The sequence below is a fragment of the Castor canadensis genome, chromosome 9 (assembly GCF_047511655.1).
Source record: "Castor canadensis chromosome 9, mCasCan1.hap1v2, whole genome shotgun sequence".
Taxonomy (NCBI): Eukaryota; Metazoa; Chordata; class Mammalia; order Rodentia; family Castoridae; genus Castor; species Castor canadensis.
This window is the reverse complement of record NC_133394.1, coordinates 111,092,135-111,115,430: the sequence shown is the minus strand read 5'-3', so window position 1 is coordinate 111,115,430 and position 23,296 is coordinate 111,092,135.

Below are 23,296 nucleotides of genomic sequence, written 5' to 3'. Positions count from 1 at the left end.
GAAAGCAAAGAAGTTAAAGAAAAAGGGAAAAACAAACAGACAAGTAGGAAAAAACAAAACAAAGAATCAAACAAAAAAGTTTCAAAGATATAAACAGGGAGTGTTAGTGTACTAATTGACAGTAAGCTGAACAGGCATTAGAGAGACAGAGAGAGGATTGAAAATAAACAATAAAAAGAATAAAGATAAGAATAAAAATAAAAAATAAGTAAACAAAAGAAATATATATATAAATAAAATAAAACAAAATGAAAAATAGAAAAAAAACCCTCCAAGTTCAAATGCAATGAAGTTTCAGTCTTAATAATTTTGATGTCCCTCTCAGTCTCCAATCTTGGAGATGATGCCTCAGATGTTGTTCTGTAGTTGTCTCATCAAAGGGGACGCATAAAGTAGGACAAAACTGCACACACACACACAAAAACCCACAAAGTGCCCCAAGTTCAAATGCAATACAGTTTCAGTAAGTTTTTCAGCATCCAGGTGTAGTTCGGTTGTTTTCTCATCAGAGGTAGGGAGAGAGAAAAAAAAAAAGAGTCTGGAGACAGTTCTGAGAATGGTATCTGCAGCTGTGGCTTGCCTGCCCACTGCTGTCAGCCTGCTGTTGCTGGCGGTGTTATTTATGCAGATCTCATGGGTGAGCTTAACACTCACCTGGTCCCACAGGCTTTGTTTACTCAGAGTTCTCTTGTGCGAGAGCCACTGCTACAAGTTTTCCCCTTTCCAAGCACACTGGGGGAGGTGACACTGCACCTGCTTTCTCTGACCTGCGTGTTTATTTACAGCTCACGTGGGAAGTGGGTCTTCCCCCCTCTCCTGTGGAGTTTTCCTCCCATGGCCACTTTTACAAGCTTTCCTGCTCCTGGTTGCTGGGCACGCGCCCCCGCTCCTGCTGGAGCCTCTCCAGCCAGGCCCGGCTTGTTTATTTACAGTTTCGGGAAGAATTGCCCCTCCCCCCCTCTTCGGCACTCAGTGCGCCCCACCGTCTTTGCAACATGTCTTTATTGCTTTTTTTGCTTATTACTCAGTTTCTCTTTTTTCCCTAGGTGGGGGTCAGTCTGTCCAGGGGGCTGTGCTGATCTGGCCCAGGGTTGTCTGTGGGAGCACCGCGTACCACTAAGCTCACCTTGTCTGCGTCTTCCCAAGCCGTCTGGACGCGGGCAACTGGCGGCCCGGGGCAAAACAGTTTGAATTTAAATGTTTGATCAGCAGTTTCCATGTGTTAAGTAGCACCATTCAAAGTGTTTGAAAATTTTCGCGGCTCGGGTCGGTCATGCCATCAGGTGCCGGCTGCCGTCGGCGCTGACCTTTGCCACCGAAACTGGAGCTGAGGGTGCAGCCGCCATGTGTCTGTCAGGTGTTGTCATTATTTAAAGAGACCGAATCTCAGAGACATGAGGAAATGTGCCCCGGTTACAGTGCTAGCAACGGGCAGAGAGAATTTCAATTGCTGTCTTTGACCCGAAGCCAGCCTTTCCCCCCACCACAGAGTCTCCTCCGGTGGAGGCAGCTCCAAGCAGACAGATGGCCAGGTACTTGCAGTGAATGCTGAGTGAGAGGGATGCTTGGGGGATACAGACACGTTCCGGAGGATGGGGGCAAACACCTGTGTCACATGATTTCACTGTTCAAAGCCCTCCTATGACTACCTACTGTGAACTAAACACAGTTCAGTTTTTTTAGGCCAGAACTCAAGATCCTTCTTTATTTAACTCCAGTCTTCATTTCCCAACTGTTCTCTCAGGACTTTCCTATAAGAATCCTGTGATTTAGCCAGGATTAGTTTAGTTTTGAATTATCATACTTTAATAACACAAGGGTGATAATTGTAGATGAGTCCCATTTACTTTGAACAAATTCACCCCTCCATTATATTCCCATACTCCTCCTTTTCTCCTCCCTCAGTTATTTCTTAAATACACAATTTGCAACCCTGTCTCCAAATTTTACCCACTCCATCCTCATGACTGGGACACCATCCTCCAGGCTTCTAACTCCTGTGCATTTCTCAGTACCTTGCTGTGACATCTCCCCTTCCTGTCCTTATCTGAGTGATACCACTCTCTGGGCACTTACCCCATGGCCTTGTATTACAATTATCTTTTGTTTGTGTGCTGTAATTTCCCAGTTACACTGGGAATGTCTTCAGAGGAGCAAAAAGATGGCTGGAGGTGGTGGAACAGCCTGGTGGATAGACTTCTGGTTCAGAAATCAGACAGGCTGGATTTGAATCATAGTCACTAATAGGCACTCTTAGCTGAAATACCAGATCTCTCAATGTCCTCTTCTGAAAATGGGGATAATAGCCTACTTGTGGGCTATTGTGAGGATTAAGTGGATTAGGACATGAGAGAGCCCTTACCCAGGGTCTGGCACATAGATAAAGTTCAATTAATATTTTTCATTATCAAACAAGCAGGGGGGGTTATCATATGATGGACACCATATAAGCAATCTTGTTTAATTTATATAACAACTCAATGAGGTGACAAGATTGTAATCATTTTGGAGATGAGAACATTAATGATCTGAGAAGTTTGGTCACGTGGTTGATAATTCAGCCTAAACTCAACTCTCTCTGAGTCTGAAGGCCATTGCTTGCTACCAACTAGCTCCAGTGAGCTCCTGAGAGCAAAGGAAATGGTTTGCACATCCTTATTTTCCTTCAGTGCTTCAGACAGTGCTCAAATCAAGCTTGTTGAAATGCCAGGAGATTTCTTAGACCTTCACAGCGAGTTCTTTATGTTGCTGTATGAGGAGACAGCCCACCACAATTTCCTTTTGCCCGCCTCTCCAGACCACCAGTATTTAACTGGGCACATGGCCACCTAAAACCTAAAAGAGGCCAGCTGGCTTTTCCTGTGATGGCCAAACACAGGACATAGTCTAGGTTTTGCATATGCTCTCATTACAATTGCTCAGCTCTGCTGGTTAGCACAATAGCAGCCACCTACAACACATAGGAATATGGTGCAGCTGTGCCCCCCTCCCCCCCACAAAACCTTCATTTATAGGGGACTAGCCAGATTTGACCTGTGGGCTGTACTTTGTGATTCTTGGCTGAATAAAGATGGTATCATGATTAACTTTATGCATCAACTTGGCTGGCCAACAGTGGGACAAAATATTTGGTCAAACATTATTCTGGGTGTCTCAGTAGGGTATTTTTCAATGAGGTTAGTACTTAAATCAGTGGACTTAAGGCAAAGCAAATTCCTTCTGTAACATGGGTAGGCCTTGTCCAATCAGTCAAAAGCTTGAATGGACCAAAAAGACTGATCTTGAGCAGGAGAGAACTCTTCTGGAGACTGAGAATTTATCTGCAACATGGACTCTTCCTGCCCCTGGACTAGACCTGGCACATCGGCTCTCTTGTATTTCCAGTCTGCCTGTCCACCCTGCAGTTTTGAACTTGCCAGCCTCTGTAATCATGCCAGCCAATTTCTGTGTCCATGTAATCCATTAGCTGTTTCTCTGGAGAACATTGAGTAACACAATGTCATTCCCCAGTTGCCCCTTGGAGACTTGTAGCCATGTGACTAAGCTCCAACCAACAGAATGTAAGCCACAGTGCTGTGTGGCAGTTCCCAGGTGACTTCCTAAAATGACAGGTGTCCTATGCTGCTTGGCTTGTCCTCTTGTCCTTGGCTATCCTGCTGTTTGGAAGGCAGAGGTGGTGGCGGAAGGGTCTCTGTGGACTTGTGATATAGTAGCAAAGCAAAAAGTCAAAGCAGCCTGGGGTCAACAACCGTGGAGCCCTCTACTCAACCCTGAGCTGCTCATGTCAGTGAGGCAAGATAAACAGTGAGGAGAGAGGGAAAGTATATTGTTAAAATATAATATTATGAATAAAAGGGCCACTCAGACATTGGACCGGTGAAGTAAAAACTGAAAAGCCAGAGCAACTAGCTCCCCTCTCATCTCCTTTTATATGTTGAGTTACAAGAACAGGGAGACCTAGAGGGACTGTCTGCAGCTGCCTTTCTCTTTGAGATGTTAACAAGCTTGCAGGACTCCTTGAATGGGTACAGGGACAAGAAAATGAAAGGCATATCTGATAAAGGGAAATCCTAACACTTACCTATGTCCCTGTGTTTTGGGTTGGCCTACATGGTATCCCCGTGTCTTAAAATATCTTGGGTACCCAGGACCATTGCCTAATGACTAGGGGTTGCTAGATGACATGACCACGTGTATTCCTCCAGCTCAGAAAGTATGAAGACCGCAGCTAAGAACCACCGTTTGGAGTCTTTGTTCCTATTCCCCCGCCCCCAACACACCGTTTCTCCCTACTTTATCCTGCCATACTAAAGTACATCCTTGCTAAAACTTCTGCCTTGTGAGACTCCTCGTTGTAAGACACCTTGAAATTCTTTTCATGTTTGTGGATCTCAAGGACCTGTGACTTTGCATGGACACTGAGAATCTGAGGGAACTCCCACATTCTGTAGCATCAGGACTTTTATATGAGAGAAAAATACAGCCCAGTCTTGTTTAAGTCACATTTCAGGTCCCTGTCAGTTGACGACATTAACCCTAACAGGCACATTTCTGTCATGCTGGTGCAAGAAATACCATGTGGAATTCATTTCTAGTATTTTCCAAAAAAAATTCTATTAAGAAAGAAATGACCCAATTCAAGTCTTTCCCATGTTGGGAAATCTCTTTTCAGGGTGAGCAGGAGGAAATGAGATTGAAGAATAAGAAACAGAGAAACAGAAATAGATTCTTTCTAAGAGGAAGGGTGGGAGTGAGCATCAGAGCAGGACCAGAATTGGGGATGCTGGACTGACAGCACAGATAACACCATAGGGATGCTGGGCAGGGTGGAGTCTCTCCAGGGAAGTGTGCATCAGGAACGGATGTTTCCAGCTGTGTTGATCTGAAGCCCAGCCTCAGGTCAGAAAGACATCTGGAGCTGGCTGTGGATTTCTTTGTTTTGGTTCAGAAATTTCCATTAAATTGTGACCTTGATCTATCTTTTGTGTATCTGTCCCTTCAGAAAGGAAAAAAAAAAAAATAACAGTAAGTAGATACTCAAATTGAGACAGGATGCTTTTTAGTTTTTACTTCTTCATTCCAATGTCTAATAGGTATTAAAAATAATATAATTTGTCCCCTCATGTGTCTATCCTGCCTTAAAGTCAGTGGCATAATACCTTAACACCACCTTTTCTTGCTTGCTGGAGATACTTTGTCTTTTCAGAAAGCTGAAAGTTCTAGCTATTCACATTTTGAGGCTCTCTTCAGCCTAGGGCATAAATCTGAGAACTGATTTTGCCTGATTCTTATACCTGCTTTGCACTTGTCAATCCAGACTGGCTTTCAGTCCATGTTTCTGTACATCCCAGTTATAGAAGCTGCTGGCTTTCAAAATACTTTGGCCCAAGTTATTTAATCCTCATAAAAATCTTGGGTTTTGTGTGTTTTTATTCCAAACCAGGCTCCTTGGTTTTTTTTTGTTTTGTTTTGTTTTGGTTTTTTTGTGTTTTTCCTGTAGAAGTGAAGGGCAGGTAGAGATTGAATAAAAATATTTCAACCTCTTTGTAATTTCAATTTCTTTGTAATATTTCAATTTCTTTGTAATTCCCCTCTGAAGGGAGAAGAATCTTAACTGCCCTGACCTCAGGAGTGAGGGTTCTGATGGAGCCAAAGCAAAGACCCTGAAGAAATCATTTGAGGGTCACTTGAAGGTTGAGGACTTGGTTTTTTGAAGAAAAACAACAATCTGATCCCTCTCTGGATAGAAGGGTCTGGTGTGACTGGTAATTGGTTGTCTTATCTAGAATGTAGGGAGGAGGAAGAAGACAGGAGAAACCAGCTGACTTAAAGAAATACTTGCCAAAGGGAATGCATAATATATTCAACAAAATAATAAGAGAAAATTTCCCAAATCTAGAGAAATCTATTCCCATACAGATGCAAGAGGCCTCCAGGATACCAAATAGACCAGACCAAAATAGAACTATCCCACGGCATATTATCATTAAAACAGTAAGTACAGAGACCCGAGAAAGAATACTGAAGGCTGTAAGAGAGAAAAAACAAAAAACATACAAAGGTAAACCCATCACAATCACAAAAGGCTGTAAGAGAGAAAAAACAAATAACATACAAAGGTAAACCCATCAAAATCACAGCAGACTTCTCAACAGAAACATTAAAAGCAAGAAGAAATTGGGGTGAGATCTTCTGGACACTGAATGAAATAACTTCAACCCCAGGATACTCTACCCAGCAAAACTATCATTCAAAATAGATGGAGCAATAAAAGTCTTCCATGATAAGCAGAAACTAAAACAATATGTGACCACAAAGCCACCACTACAAAAGATTCTTCAAGGGATTCTGCACACAGAAAGTGAAACCCAACATAACCATGAAAGGGCAGGCAGCACCAAACTACAGGAAAAGAAAAAGCAAGAAAGTAGAGAGTAACCTCAACTTAGTACACACAATCAAACCTTCAAACAACTAAGACAAATAAATGACAGGAATCACCACATACCTATCAGTACTAACACTTAATGATAATGGACTTAATTCACCCATCAAAAGGCACCGCTTGACGAAATGGATTAAAAAGGAAGATCCAACAATTTGTTGCTTACAGGACACTCATCTCACTGACAGAAATAAGCATAGGCTAAGGATGAAAGGCTGGAAGAAGATTTACCAAGCCAATGGCCCCCGAAAACAGGCAGGAGTAGCAATACTTATCTCTGACAAAGTAGACTTCAAACCTACATTGATCAAACGAGATAAAGAAGGACATTCCATACTAATAAAAGGGGAAATAGACCAAAAGGAAATAACAATTATCAACCTATATGTACCCAATGTCAATGCACCCAATTTCATCAAACATACCCTGAAAGATCTAAAAGCATATATAAATACCAACACAGCGGTTGTGGGAGACTTTAACACCTCATTATCATCAATAGATAGGTCATCCAAACAAAAAATCAGTAAAGAAATCCTAGATCTAAAATATACCATAAAGCAATTGGACCTAGTGATATCTAGAGAATATTTCATCCAACTTCTACACAATATACATTCTTCTCAGCAGCCCATGAAACCTTCTTCAAAATAGATCATATCCTAGGGCACAAAGCAAGCCTCAGCAAAATAAGAAAATAGAAATTATACCATGCATTCTATCTGATCACAATGCAATAAAACTAGAAATCAACAACAAAAATAAAGACAAAAACCATGCACACCACTGGAAACTGAATAGCTCATTGCGTAATGAACAATGGATCATTGATGAAATAAAAGAAGAAATTAAAAAGTTCCTGGAAGTCAATGAAAATGAAAACACAACCTACCGGAACCTAAGGGACACAGCAAAGGCAGTCCTGAGAGGAAAGTTTATAGCCATGAGTGCATATATTAAAAAGACTGAAAGATCTCAAAAAATGACATAATGATACATCTCAGACTCCTAAAAAAACAAGAACAAGCAAATCCCAAGACAAATAGAAGGAGAGAAATAATAAAAATATTTCTTCTATTGAAATCAAAGAAATACAAACAAACAAACAAACAAAATACAAAGAATTAATGAAACAAAAAGTTGGTTCTTTGAAAAAATAAACAAGATCGATAGACCCCTGGCAAACCTGACTAAAATGAGGAGAGAAAAAACTCAAATTAGTAGAATCAGGAATGCAAAAGGAGAGATAACAGCAAACACCATGGAAGTCCAGGAAATCATCAGAGACTACTTTGAGAACCTATATTCAAATAAATTTGAAAATCTTAAAGAAATGGAGAGATTTCTAGATACATATGAGCATCCAAAACTGAACCAAGAGGAAACTAATCACCTGAATATCTATAACACAAAATGAAATTGAAGCAGCAATCAAGAGTCTCAGCAAACAGAAAAGTCCAGGACCTGATGGATTCTCTGCTGAATTCAATCAGACCTTTAAAGAACTGATACCAACCATCCTTAAACTGTTCCATGAAATAGAAAGAGAAGGAAAACTGCCTAACACATTTTATGAAGCCAGTATTACACTTATCCCAAAACCAGGCAAAGACACCTCCAAAAAGGAGAACTATAGGCCAATCTCCTTAATGAACATTGACGCAAAAATCCTCAACAAAATAATGACAAACCGAATTCAACAACACATCAAAAAGATCATTCACCATACCAAGTAGGCTTCATCCCAGGAATGCAGGGGTGGCTCAACATACGAAATTCAATAAATGTAATAAACCAAATTAACAGAAGCAAAGACAAAACCACTTGATCATCTCAATAGATGCAGAAAAAGCCTTTGATAAGATCCAACATCATTTCATGATAAAAGCTCTAAGAAAACTAGGAATAGAAGGAAAGTACCTCAACATTACAAAAGCTATATATGACAAACCTATAGTCAGCATTATACTTAACAGAGAAAAACTGAAACCATACCCTCTAAAATCAGGAACTAGACAAGGATGCCCACTATCTCCACTCCTATTCAACATAGTACTGGAATTCCTAGCCAGAGCAATTAGGCAAGAAGAAGGAATAAAAGGAATACAAATAGGTAAAGAAACTGTCAAAATATCCCTATTTGCAGACGACATGATCCTATACCTTACAGACCCAAAAAACTCTACTCAAAAGCTCCTAGACACCATCAACAGCTATAGCAAGGTAGCAGGATATAAAATCAACATAGAAAAATCATTAGCATTTCTATACACTAATAATGAACAAACTCAGAAAGAATATATGAAACAATTCCATTTACAATAGCCTCAAAAAAAAATCAAATACCTAGGTGTATTCTTAACAAAAGATGTGAACAACCTCTACAAGGAAAACTATAAACTTCTGAAGAAAGAGATTGAGGAAGACTATAGAAAGTGGAGAGATCTCCCATGCTTATGGATCGGTAGAATCAACATAGTAAAAATGTCAATACTCCCAAAAGCAATCTACATGTTTAATGCAATTCCCATAAAAATTCCAATGACATTCATTAAAAAGACTGAAAAATCTTCTGTTAAATTTATGTGGAAACACAAGAGGCCACGAATAGCCAAGGCAATACTCAGTCAAATGTACAATGCTGGAGGTATCACGATACCTGACTTCAAATTATATTACAAAGCAATAGCAATAAAAACAGCATGGTACTGGCACAAAAACAGACATGAAGACCAGTGGAACAGAATAGAGGACCCAAATATGAAGCCACACAACTATAACCAACTTGTCTTTGACAAAGGTGCTAAAAATACAGCATGGAGGAAAGACAGCCTCTTCAACAAAAACTGCTGGGAAAACTGGTTAGCAGTCTGCAAAAAACTGAAATTAGATCCATGTATATCACCCTATACCAATATTAACTCAAAATGGATCAAGGATTTTTTTTTTTTTGGGGGGGAATTTTTTTCTTTTCTTTTTTTTTTATTCATATGTGCATACAAGGCTTGGGTCATTCCTCCCCCTGCCCCCACCCCCTCCCTTTCCACCCACTCTGTCCCCTCCCTCTCCCCCCTACCCACTCAATACCCAGCAGAAACTATTTTGCCCTTATCTCTAATTTTGTTGAAGAGAGAGTATAAGGAATAATAGGAAGGAACAAAGGTTTTTGCTGGTTGAGATAAGAATAGTTATACAGGGAGTTGACTCACATTAATTTCCTGTGCGTGTGTGTTACCTTCTAGGTTAATTCGTTTTGATCTCACCTTTTCTCTAGTTCCTGATCCCCTTCTCCTATTGGCCTCAGTTGCTTTTAAGGTATCTGCTTTAGATTCTCTGCGTTAAGGGCAACAAATGCTAGCTAATTTTTTAGGTGTCTTAACTATCCTCACACCTCCCTTGTGTGCTCTCACTTTTATCATGTGCTCAAAGTCCAATCCCCTTGTTGTGTTTGCCTTGATCTAATGTCCACATATGAGGGAGAACATACGATTTTTGGTCTTTTGGGCCAGCCTAAGCTCACTCAGAATGATGTTCTCCAATTCCATCCATTTACCAGCGAATGATAACATTTCGTTCTTCTTCGTGGGTGCATAAAATTCCATTGTGTATAGATACCACATTTTCTTGATCCATTCGTCAGTGGTGGGGCATCTTGGCTGTTTCCATAACTTGGCTGTTGTGAATAGTGCTGCAATAAAGATGGGTGTGCAGGTGCCTCTGGAGTAACCTGTGTCACAGTCTTTTGGGTATATCCCCAAGAGTGGTATTGCTGGATCAAATGGTAGATCAATGTCTAGCTTTTTAAGTAGCCTCCAAATTTTTTTCCAGAGTGGTTGTACTAGTTTACATTCCCACCAACAGTGTATGAGGGTTATTTTTTCCCCACATCCTCACCAACACCTGTTGTTGGTGGTGTTGCTAATGATGGCTATTCTAACAGGGGTGAGGTGGAATCTTAGTGTGGTTTTAATTTGCATTTCCTTTATTGTTAGAGATGGTGAGCATTTTTTCATGTGCTCTTTGGCCATTTGAATTTCTTCTTTTGAGAAAGTTCTGTTTAGTTCACTTGCCCATTTCTTTATTGGTTCATTAGTTTTGGGAGAATTTAGTTAAGTTCCCTATATATTCTGGTTATCAGTCCTTTGTCTGATGTGTAGCTGGCAAATATTTTCTCCCACTCTGTGGGTGTTCTCTTCAGTTTAGAGACCATTTCTTTTGATGAAAAGAAGCTTTTTAGTTTTTTGGGGTCCCATTTATCTATGCTATCTCTTAGTTGAGGTGCTGCTGGAGTTTCATTGAGAAAGTTGTTGCCTATTCCTACTACCTCCAGAGTATTTCCTACTCTTTCCTGTTTCAACTTTAGAATTTGTGGTCTGATATTAAGATCCTTGATCCATTTTGAGTTAGTCTTGGTATAGGGTGATATACATGGATCTAGTTTCAGTTTTTTGCAGACTGCTAGCCAGTTTTCCCACCAGTTTTTGTTGAAGAGGCTGCTATTTCTCCATCGTATATTTTTAGCTCCTTTGTCAAAGACAAGTTGGTTATACTTTTGTGGCTTCATATATGGGTCCTCTATTCTGTTCCACTGGTCTTCATGTCTGTTTTTGTGCCAGTACCATGCTGTTTTTATTGTTATTGCTTTGTAATACAGTTTGAAGTCAGGTATTGTGATACCTCCTGCATTGTTCTTTTCACTGAGTATTGCCTTGGCTATTCGTGGCTTCCTGTGTTTCCACATAAATTTAACGGTATATTTTTCAGTCTCTTCAATGAATGTCATTGGAATTTTGATGGGAATTGCATTAAACATGTAGATTACTTTTGGGAGTATCGACATTTTTACTATGTTGATTCTACCAATCCATGAGCATGGGAGATCTCTCCACTTTCTATAGTCCTTCAGAAGTTTATAGTTTTCCTTGTAGAGGTCTTTCACATCTTTTGTTAGGTTTACACCTAGGTATTTGATTTTTTTTGAGGCTATTGTAAATGGAATTGTTTTCATACATTCTTTTTCAGTTTGCTCATTATTAGTGTATAGAAATACTAATGATTTTTCTATGTTGATTTTATATCCTGCTACCTTGCTATAGCTATTGATGATGTCTAGAAGCTTCTGAGTAGAGTTTTTTGGGTCTTTAAGGTATAGGATCATGTCGTCTGCAAATAGGGATATTTTGACCGTTTCTTTACCTATTTGTATTCCTTTTATTCCTTCTTCTTGCCTAATTGCTCTGGCTAGGAATTCCAGCACTATGTTGAATAGGAGTGGAGATAGTGGGCATCCTTGTCTGGTTCCTGATTTTAGAGGGAATGTTTTCAGTTTTTCTCCGTTAAGTATAATGCTGGCTGGAGGTTTGTCATATATAGCTTTTGTAATGTTGAGGTACTTTCCTTCTATTCCTAGTTTTCTTAGAGCTTTTATCATGAAATGATGTTGGATCTTATCAAAGGCTTTTTCTGCATCTATTGAGATGATCAAATGGTTTTTGTCTTTGCTTCTGTTAATGTGGTTTATTATGTTTATTGATTTTCATATGTTGAACCACCCCTGCATTCCTGGGATGAAGCCTACTTGGTTGTGGTGAATGATCTTTTTGATGTGTTGTTGAATTCGGTTTGCCATTATTTTGTTGAGGATTTTTGTGTCCATGTTCATTAGGGGAATTGGCCTATAGTACTCTTTTTTGGAGGTGTCTTTGCCTGGTTTTGGGATAAGTGTAATACTGGCTTCATAAAATGTATTAGGCAGTTTTTCTTCACTTTCTATTTCGTGGAACAGTTTAAGGAGGGTTGGTGTCAGTTCTTCTTTAAAGATATGATAGAATTCAGCAGAGAATCCATCAGGTCCTTGACTTTTCTGTTTGCTGAGACTCTTGATTGCTGCTTCAATTTCATTTTGTGTTATAGATCTATTCAGGTGATTAATTTCCTCTTGGTTCAGTTTTGGATGCTCATATGTATCTAGAAATCTCTCCATTTCTTTAAGATTTTCAAATTTATTTGAATATAGGTTCTCAAAGTAGTCTCTGATGATTTCCTGGACTTCCATGGTGTTTGTTGTTATCTCTCCTTTTGCATTCCTGATTCTACTAATTTGAGTTTTTTCTCTCCTCATTTTAGTCAGGTTTGCCAGAGGTCTATCGATCTTGTTTATTTCTTCAAAGAACCAACTTTTTGTTTCATTAATTCTTTGTATGGTTTTTTTGGTTTCTATTTCATTGATTTCAGCTCTTATTTTTATTATTTCTCTCCTTCTATTTGTTTTGGGATTTGCTTGTCTTGTTTTTCTAGGAGTTTGAGATGTATCATTAGGTCATTGATTTGGAATCTTTCAGTCTTTTAAATGTATGCACTCATGGCTATAAACTTTCCTCTCAGAACTGCCTTTGCTGTGTCCCATAGGTTCCGGTAGGTTGTGTTTTCATTTTCATTGACTTCCAGGAACTTTTTAGTTTCCTCTTTTATTTCATCAATGACCCATTCTTCATTAAGTAATGAGGTATTTAGTTTCCAGCTGTTTGCATGTTTTTTGTGTTTACTTTTGTTGTTGAGTTCTAGTTTTACTGCATTGTGATCAGATAGTATGCACGGTATTATTTCTATTTTCTTATATTTGCTGAGACTTGCTTTGTGCCCTAAGATATCATCTATTTTGGAGAAGGTTCCATGCGCTGCTGAAAAGAATGTATATTGTGTAGAAGTTGGATGAAATGTTCTACAGACATCAACTAGGTCCATTTGATCTATTGCATATTTTAGATCTTGGATTTCTTTATTGATTTTTTTGTTTGGATGACCTGTCTATTGATGATAATGGGGTGTTAAAGCCTCCCACAACCACTGTGTTGGCATTTATATATGCTTTTAGGTCTGTCAGGGTATGTTTGATGTAATTGAGTGTGTTGACATTGGGTGCGTACAGATTGATGATTATTATTTCCTTTTGGTCTATTTCCCCTTTTATTAGTATGGAATGTCCTTCTTTATCTCGTTTGATGAATGTAGGTTTGAAGTCTACTTTGTCAGAGATAAGTATTGCTACTCCTGCCTGGTTTTGGGGGCAATTGGCTTGGTAAATCTTCTTCCAGCCTTTCATCCTTAGCCTATGGTTATTTCTGTCAGTGAGATGGGTCTCCTGTAAGCAACAAATTGTTGGATCTTCCTTTTTAATCCATTTCGTCAAGCGGTGCCTTTTGATGGGTGAATTAAGTCCATTAACATTACGCATTAGTACTGATAGGTATGTGGTGGGATTCCTGTCATTTATTTGTCTTAGTTGTTTGAAGGTTTGATTGTGTGTACCTAAGTTGAGGTTACTTTCTACTGTCTTGCTTTTTCTTTTCCTGTGGTTTGGTGCTGCCTGCCTTTTCATGGTTAAGTTGGGTTTCACTTTCTGTGTGCAGGATCCCTTGCAGAATCTTTTTTAGTGGTGGCTTTGTGGTCACATATTGTTTTAGTTTCTGCTTATCATGGAAGACTTTTTTATTGCTCCATCTATTTTAAATGATAGTTTTGCTGGGTAGAGTATCCTGGGATTGAAGTTATTTTCATTCAGTGCCCGGAAGATCTCACCCCAATTTCTTCTTGCTTTTAATGTTTCTGTTGAGAAGTCTGCTGTGATTTTGATGGGTTTACCTTTGTATGTTATTTGTTTTTTCTCTCTTACAGCCTTCAATATTCTTTCCTTAGTTTCTGAACTTGTTGTTTTAATGATGATATGTCGTGGGTTAGTTCTATTTTGATCTGGTCTGTTTGGTGTCCTGGAAGCCTCTTGCATCTGTATGGGAATATCTTTCTCTAGATTTGGGAAATTTTCCATTATTATTTTGTTAAATATATTATGCATACCCTTCGTTTGCACCTCTTCTCCTTCTTCGATGCCCATGATTCTCAAGTTTGGTCTTTTGATGGAGTCGGTGAGTTCTTTCATTTTCTTTCCACAGGTCTTGAGTTGTTTAATTAATAGTTCTTCGGTTTTTCCTTTAATTACCATTTCATCGTCAAGTTCTGAGATTCTGTCTTCTGTTTGTTCTATTCTGCTGGATTGGCCTTCCATTTTGTTTTGGAGTTCTGTTTCATTCTTTTTTCTGAGGTTTTCCATATCCTGGGTGGTTTCCTCTTTAACGTTGTCTATTTTTGTCCTGAGTTCATTTATCTGTTTATTCATCATGTTCTCTGTTTCACTTTGATGTTTATACAGTGCTTCTATGGTTTCCTTTATTTCTTCTTTTCTTTTTCAAATTCTCTATTTTTGTTGTCTTGGAATTTCTTGAGTGTCTCCTGTACATTTTGGCTGACCCTATCCAGTATTATCTCTATAAAATTCTCATTGAGTACCTGTAGTATGTCTCCTTTTAAATTATTCTGTGGGCTTCATTGGGTCCTTTGGCATAGTTTATCTTCATTTGTTGGAGCCTGGATCTGAGTATCTGTTTCCTCCATTCCCCTCTGGTTCCTGTACTAATATTTTGCTGTGGGGAAACTGGTTTCCCTGTTTTTTCTGTCTTCCCACCATTGTCTTTGGTGTTGTTACTGTCCCTGTCCTGTGTGCAATTAAGCATTTTCTAGCTTGTAATAATAACAATGGTAATATTTAGAATGGAAGGGTGAGAGGAGATGGAAAACAACAAGTTAAAGAAATGGGAAAAACAAATACACAGACTGGAAGGAGAAAACAGGAGAAGGTATCAGACAAGAAGGTTTCAAAGGTATAAACAGGGAGCTTTACTGTACTAATTGACAGTAAGCTGAACAGACATTAGAGAGACAGAAAGAGGATTGAAAATCAAAAATAAAAAAATAAAGATAAGAATAAAAATAAAAAATAAGTAAATTAAAGAAAAATCTATATATAAAAATTATTAAAATAAAATGAAATAATAGAAAATTAAAAAAAAACCAAAAAACCAAAAAACCAAAAAACCTCCAAGTTCAAATGCAATGAAGTTTCAGTCTTAATAATTTGGGTGTCCATCTCAGTCTCCAACCCTGGAGATGGTGCCTCAGATGTTGTTCTGTAGTTGTCTCATCAAAGGGGATGCATAAAGTAGAACAAAAGTACACACACATGCACCAAAAAAAAAAAAAAACCCATGAAGTGTCCCAAGTTCAAATACAATACAGTTTCAGTAAGTTTTTCAGCATGCAGGTGTAATTCGGTTGTTCTCTCATCAAAGGTAGGGAGACAAAGAAAAAAAAAGAGTCCGGAGACAGTTCTGAGAATGGTATCTGCAGCTGTGGCTTGCCTGCCCGCTGCTGTCAGCCTGCTGTTGCTGGAGGCGTTATTTATGCAGATCTCAGGGGTGAGCTTAGCACTCACTTGGCCCTGCAGGCTTTGCTTGCTCAGATTTCTCTTGTGCATGAGCCTCTGCTACAAGCTTTCCCCTTTCCAAGTACACTGGGAATAGTGACACTGCACCCGTGTTGTCAGGCCTGCATGTTTATTTACAGTGCATGTGGGAGGTGGGTCTTCCCCCCTCTCCTGTGCAGTTTTCCTCCCACCACCACTTTCACAAGCTTTCCTGCTCCTAATTACTGGGCGGTGCTGCTGCTCCTGCCGGCCGCCATGTTTGTTTACAGTTCACGTGGGAAGTGGGTCTTCCCTCCTCTCCTGTGGAGTTTTCCTCCCTCCACCACTCTCACAAGCTTTCCTGCTCCTGGTTGCTGGGCACGCATCCCTGCTCCCCCCAGAGGCTCTCCAGCCAGGCCGGCTTGTTTATTTACAGTCCCCGGAAGGGTTCCCTTCCTCCAATCTTTGGCACTCAGTGAGCCCCACCCTCTTTCCCACGTGTCTTAATTGTTCTTATTGCTTATTACTCAGTTTCTCTTTTTTTCCCCAGGTGGAAGTTGGTCTTTCCAGGGGGCTGTGCTGCTCTGGCCCAGGTTTGTCTGTGGGAGTACCACGGTACCACGAAGCTCACCTGGTCAGCGTCTTCCCACGCCGTCTGGGTGCGGGTGACTGGCGGCCCGGGGGCCCTCCTGGTTTCTCCATTTAACATGAAGTGGGGATTCTCTGTGCCGGCTGGAGATGTGGAGGGGTCAAAGTTATGCCTCTTCTCAGTGATTATGCCTGCAAAGTGTGTCTCCAGTGTCTCTCCAAGATTTCACTATAGGAGGCTCGCTTTCTGCTTCCTCCCTCTAGCCGCCATCTTGGAATCCCCCCTGGATCAAGGATCTTAATATCAGACCCCAAACTCTAAAGTTGGTACAGGAAAGAGTAGGAAATACTCTGGAATTAATAAATATAGGCAAGAACTTTCTCAATGGAACCCCAGCAGCACAGTAATTAAGAGACAGCATAGATAAATGGGACTTCATAAAACTAAAAAGCTTCTGGTCAACAAAAGAAATGGTCTCTAAACTGAAGAGAACACCCACAGAGTGGGAGAAAATATTTGCCAGCTACACATCAGACAAAGGACTGATAACCAGAATATATAGGGAACTTAAAAAACTAAATTCTCCCAAAATTAATGAACCAGTAAAGAAATGGGCCAGTGAACTAAACAGAACTTTCTCAAAAGAAGAAATTCAAATGGCCAAAAAACACATGAAAAAATGCTCACCATCTCTAACAATAAAGGAAATGCAAATTAAAACCACATTAAGATTCCACCTCACCTCTGTTAGAATAGCCATCATTAGCAACACCACCAACAACAGGTGTTGGCAAGGATGCGGAGAAAAAGGAACCCTCTTACACTGTTGGTGGGAATGCAAACCAGTACAACCACTCTGGAAGAAAATTTGGAGGCTACTTAAAAAGCTAGACATTGATCTACCATTTGATCCAGCAATACCACTCTTGGGGATATACCCAAAAGACTGTGACACAGGTTACTCCAGAGGCACCTGCACACCCATGTTTACTGCAGCACTATTCACAGTAGCCAAGTTATGGAAATAGCCAAGATGCCCCACCACTGACGAATGGATTAAGAAAATGTGGTATGTATACACAATGGAATTTTATGCAGCCATGAAAAAGAACAAAATGTTATCATTCGCTGGTAAATGGATGGAACTGGAGAACATCATTCTGAGTGAAGTTAGCCTGGCCCAAAGGACCAAAAATCGTATGTTCTCCCTCATATGTGGACATTAGATCAAGGGCAAACACAACAAGGGGATTGGACTTTGAGCACATGATAAAAGTGAGAGCACACACGGGAGATATGAGGATAGGTAAGACCCCTAAAAAAGTAGATAACATTTTTTGCCCTCAATGCAGAGAAACTAAAGCAGATACTTTAAAGCAACTGAGGCCAATAGGAGAAGGGGACCAGGAACTAGAGAGAAGGTTAGGTCAAGAAGAATTAACCTAGAAGGTAACACACACGCACAGGAAATTAATGTGAGTCAACTCCCTGTATAGCTATCCTTATCTCAACCAGCAAAAACCTTTGTTCCTTCCTATTATTCCTTATACTCTCTCTTCAACAAAATTAGAGATAAGGGCAAAATAGTTTCTGCTGGGTAGTGAGGGGTAAGGGGGGAGTAAGGGAAGGGGCAGGGGAAGGCGGGGGAAATGACCCAAACATTGTATGCACATATGAATAAAAATAATAATAATTAAAAAAAGAAATACTTGCCAGGCACCTGTGGTTCACATCTATAATCTTAGCTACTCAGGAGGCAGAAATAGGGAGAGTTGCAGTTCGAGGCCAGCCCTGGCAAACAGTTCTGAGAGACCCTATCTCAAAAAAATGTATCACGAAAAAGGGCTGGTGAAGTAGCTCAAGGTGTAAGCCCTGAATTCAAGCCCACTACTGAAAAGAAAGAAAGAAAGGAGGAAGGGAGGGAGGGAGGGAGGGAGGCGGGGGGGGGGGGGGAGAGAGAGAGAGAGAGAGAGAGAGAGAGAGAGAGAGAGAGAGAGAGAGAGAGAAAGAAAGAAAAAGAAAGACTTCTGGTGTGAAACTTTTTGCCACCTGTCTGAGACCAAAAACCGCACGCGATTTGGCTCTCTTCTGATTAAAGGTGCTCCATTGATTTGTTCCTCTGCGAGCCTCGAAAATGTGGATATTGGCAATGATGAGGCCAGAACTGAGGCACCAGCCCTGTCCTCTTCAGAGGAGGAGGGGCCCTGTTCTGTCCTGGGTGAGGAGCTGATCTGCAATTAGGCTGTGCCTGGACAGAGTGGCCCCTGAGGCCACTGCTTACTGGGAGCCAGACAGCCCTGCCATCTGAGAGCCGTAAGAACTGCTAAACTCATGAAAATTCCTTCTATTTCTGCAGTTTCATTCAGTGCCAGGTTCAGAAGTCTGGAGAGGGATCACAGGTGCAAGGACTGTGCTAACCAGAGCAGGACGAGTGACAATGCTGTCCTTTGTTTTCCTTTTCTGCCTTCCAGGAAGATTTAAGCAATAAATAAGTAAATAAGCAGATAAATGAATATAATAATAATGATAATAATAAAACCAAATCCCCCACTTTCTACTTCCAGGCACACCTTGTCCTTCCCAAGAGCAATATTTATGAGTGAAGTTCCACTCTCCTGGCCTGTTCTTGGCTTGGGGTTCTCTAACTGTTCCCACAGGGCACAGACCACAGGGGAGGTGGGGCTCCCAGTCAGAAGCGATTGGCTCTTCTTTGTCTGTGGGTTCCATGAGGCCATGCACAGACAACATGCAGCATTTATGGGTGAGGGGCACGGAGCACAGCCATGACAGTAGTCACCGTTTCCCTGGCCAGGCCATCCCTGCCCACACACATTCTCCCTCTGAAAGGGGCTGCTGGGGCTAGCTGGGAAGCTGCCTTCAATGTCACCCCAACAGGCATTAAAGCTGATCCTATATCACAGGAGGCAGGTGAGCCATCCTGCAGGCTGCTGAGGGCCGACACTTGGAATTAACCTAGATTCCTCTCTCTCACAGCCCCCTTCCAGTCCACTAGGTTATTCTGTCAGTTCCATGTTTTTTTTTTTTTTTTTTTTCATTTTTCTTTTATTATTCATATGTGCATACAAGGCTTGGTTCATTTCTCCCCCTTGCTCCCACCCCCTCCCTTACCACCCACTCCACCCCCTCCCGCTCCCCCCCTCAATACCCCGCAGAAACTATTTTGCCCTTATCTCTAATTTTGTTGTAGAGAGAGTATAAGCAATAATAGGAAGGAACAAGGGGTTTTGCTGGTTGAGATAAGGATAGCTATACAGGGCATTGACTCACATTGATTTCTTGTGCGTGGGTGTTACCTTCTAGGTTAATTCTTTTTGATCTAACCTTTTCTCTAGTTCCTGGTCCCCTTTTCCTATTGGCCTCAGTTGCTTTAAGGTATCTGCTTTAGTTTCTCTGCATTAAGGGCAACAAATGCTAGCTAGTTTTTTAGGTGTCTTACCTATCCTCACCCCTCCCTTGTGTGCTCTCGCTTTTATCATGTGCTCATAGTCCAATCCCCTTGTTGTGTTTGCCCTTGATCTAATGTCCACATATGAGGGAGAACATACGATTTTTGGTCTTTTGAGCCAGGCTAACCTCACTCAGAATGATGTTCTCCAATTCCATCCATTTACCAGCGAATGATAACATTTCGTTCTTCTTCATGGCTGCATAAAATTCCATTGTGTATAGATACCACATTTTCTTAATCCATTCGTCAGTGGTGGGGCATCTTGGCTGTTTCCATAACTTGGCTATTGTGAATAGTGCCGCAATAAACATGGATGTGCAGGTGCCTCTGGAGTAACAGTCTTTTGGGTATATCCCCAAGAGTGGTATTGCTGGATCAAATGGTAGATCGATGTCCACCTTTTTAAGTAGCCTCCAAATTTTTTTCCAGAGTGGTTGTACCAGTCTACATTCCCACCAACAGTGTAAGAGGGTTCCTTTTTCCCCGCATCCTCGCCAACACCTGTTGTTGGTGGTGTTGCTGATGATGGCTATTCTAACAGGGGTGAGGTGGAATCTTAGTGTGGTTTTAATTTGCATTTCCTTTATTGCTAGAGATGGTGAGCATTTTTTCATGTGTTTTCTGGCCATTTGAATTTCTTCTTTTGAGAAAGTTCTGTTTAGTTCACTTGCCCATTTCTTTATTGGTTCATTAGTTTTGGGAGAATTTAGTTTTTTAAGTTCCCTGTATATTCTGGTTATCAGTCCTTTGTCTGATGTATAATTGGCAAATATTTTCTCCCACTCTGTGGGTGTTCTCTTCAGTTTAGAGACCATTTCTTTTGATGAACAGAAGCTTTTTAGTTTTATGAGGTCCCATTTATCTATGCTATCTCTTAGTTGCTGTGCTGCTGGGGTTTCATTGAGAAAGTTCTTACCTATACCTACTAACTCCAGAGTATTTCCTACTCTTTCTTGTATCAGCTTAAGAGTTTGGGGTCTGATATTAAGATCCTTGATCCATTTTGAGTTAATCTTGGTATAGGGTGATATACATGGATCTAGTTTCAGTTTTTTGCAGACTGCTAACCAGTTTTCCCAGCAGTTTTTGTTGAAGAGGCTGCTATTTCTCCATCGTATATTTTTAGCTCCTTTGTCAAAGATAAGTTGCTCATAGTTGTGTGGCTTCGTATCTGGGTCCTCTATTCTGTTCCACTGGTCTTCACGTCTGTTTTTGTGCCAGTACCATGCTGTTTTTATTGTTATTGCTTTGTAATATAGTTTGAAGTCAGGTATCGTGATACCTCCTGCATTGTTCTTTTGACTGAGTATTGCCTTGGCTATTCGTGGCCTCTTGTGTTTCCATATAAATTTCACAGTAGATTTTTCAATCTCTTTAATGAATGTCATTGCAATTTTGATGGGAATTGCATTAAACATGTAGATTACTTTGGGGAGTATCGACATTTTTACTATGTTGATTCTACCAATCCATGAGCATGGGAGATCTCTCCACTTTCTATAGTCTTCCTCAATCTCTTTCTTCAGAAGTGTATAGTTTTCCTTGTAGAGGTCTTTCACATCTTTTGTTAGGTTTACACCTAGGTATTTGATTTTTTTTGAGGCTATTGTAAATGGAATTGTTTTCATACATTCTTTTTCCGTTTGCTCATTGTTAGTGTATAGAAATGCTAATGATTTTTCTATGTTGATTTTATATCCTGCTACCTTGCTATAGCTATTGATGATGTCTAGAAGCTTCTGAGTAGAGTTTTTTGGGTCTGTAAGGTATAGGATCATGTCGTCTGCAAATAGGGATATTTTGACAGTTTCTTTACCTATTTGTATTCCTTTTATTCCTTCTTCTTGCCTAATTGCTCTGGCTAGGAATTCCAGTACTATGTTGAATAGGAGTGGAGATAGTGGGCATCCTTGTCTGGTTCCTGATTTTAGAGGGAATGGTTTTAATTTTTCTCCGTTAAGTATAATGCTGGCTGTAGGTTTGTCATATATAGCTTTTATAATGTTGAGGAACTTTCCTTCTATTCCTAGTTTTCTTAGAGCTTTTATCATGAAATGATGTTGGATCTTATCAAAGGCTTTTTCTGCATCTATTGAGATGATCAAATGGTTTTTGTCTTTGCTTCTGTTAATGTGGTTTATTACATTTATTGATTTTTGTATGTTGAACCACCCCTGCATCCCTGGGATGAAGCCTACCTGGTCGTGGTGAATAATCTTTTTGATGTGTTGCTGAATTCGATTTGCCATTATTTTGTTGAGGATTTTTGCATCAATGTTCATTAAGGAGACTGGCCTATAGTTCTCCTTTTTGGAGGTGTCTTTGCCTGGTTTAGGGATAAGTGTAATACTGGCTTCATAAAATGTGTTTGGCAGTTTTCCTTCCCTTTCTATTTCATGGAACAGTTTAAGGAGGGTTGGTATCAGTTCTTCTTTAAAGGTCTGATAGAATTCAGCAGAGAATCCATCAGGTCCTGGACTTTTCTTTTTCGGGAGACTCTTGATTGCTGCTTCAATTTCATTTTGTGTTATAGGTCTATTTAGGTGATTAATTTCCTCTTGGTTCAGTTTTGGATGATCATATGTATCTAGAAATCTGTCCATTTCTTTTTGATTTTCAAGTTTATTTGCATATAGGTTCTCAAAGTAGTCTCTGATGATTTCCTGGACCTCCATGGTGTTTGTTGTTATCTCCCCTTTTGCATTCCTGATTCTACTAATTTGGGTTTTTTCTCTCCTCATTTTAGTCAGGTTTGCCAGGGGTCTATCGATCTTGTTTATTTTTTCAAAGAACCAACTTTTTGTTTCATTAATTCTTTGTATGGTTTTTTTGGTTTCTATTTCGTTGATTTCAGCTCTTATTTTTATTATTTCTCTCCTTCTATTTGTTTTGGGATTTGCTTGTTCTTGTTTTTCTAGGAGTTTGAGATGTATCATTAGGTCATTGATTTGGGATCTTTCAATCTTTTTAATATATGCACTCATGGCTATAAACTTTCCTCTCAAGACTGCCTTAGCTGTGTCCCATAGGTTCCGGTAGGTTGTGTTTTCATTTTCATTGACTTCTAGGAACTTTTTAATTTCCTCTTTTATTGCATCGATGATCCATTCTTCATTAAGTAATGAGTTATTTAGTTTCCAGCTGTTTGCATGTTTTTTGTGTTTACTTTTGTTGTTGAGTTCTACTTTTACTGCATTGTGGTCAGATAGTATGCATGGTATTATTTCTATTTTCTTATATTTGCTGAGGCTTGCTTTGTGCCCTAGGATATGATTTTGGAGAGGGTTCCATGGGCTGCTGAGAAGAATGTATATTGTGTAGAGGTTGGATGAAATGTTCTGTAGACATCTACTAGGTCCACTTGATCTATTGCATATTTTAGATCTTGGATTTCTTTATTGAGTTTTTGTTTGGATGACCTATCTATTGATGATAATGGAGTGTTAAAGTCTCCCACAACCACTGTGTTGGCGTTTATATATGCTTTTAGGTCTTTCA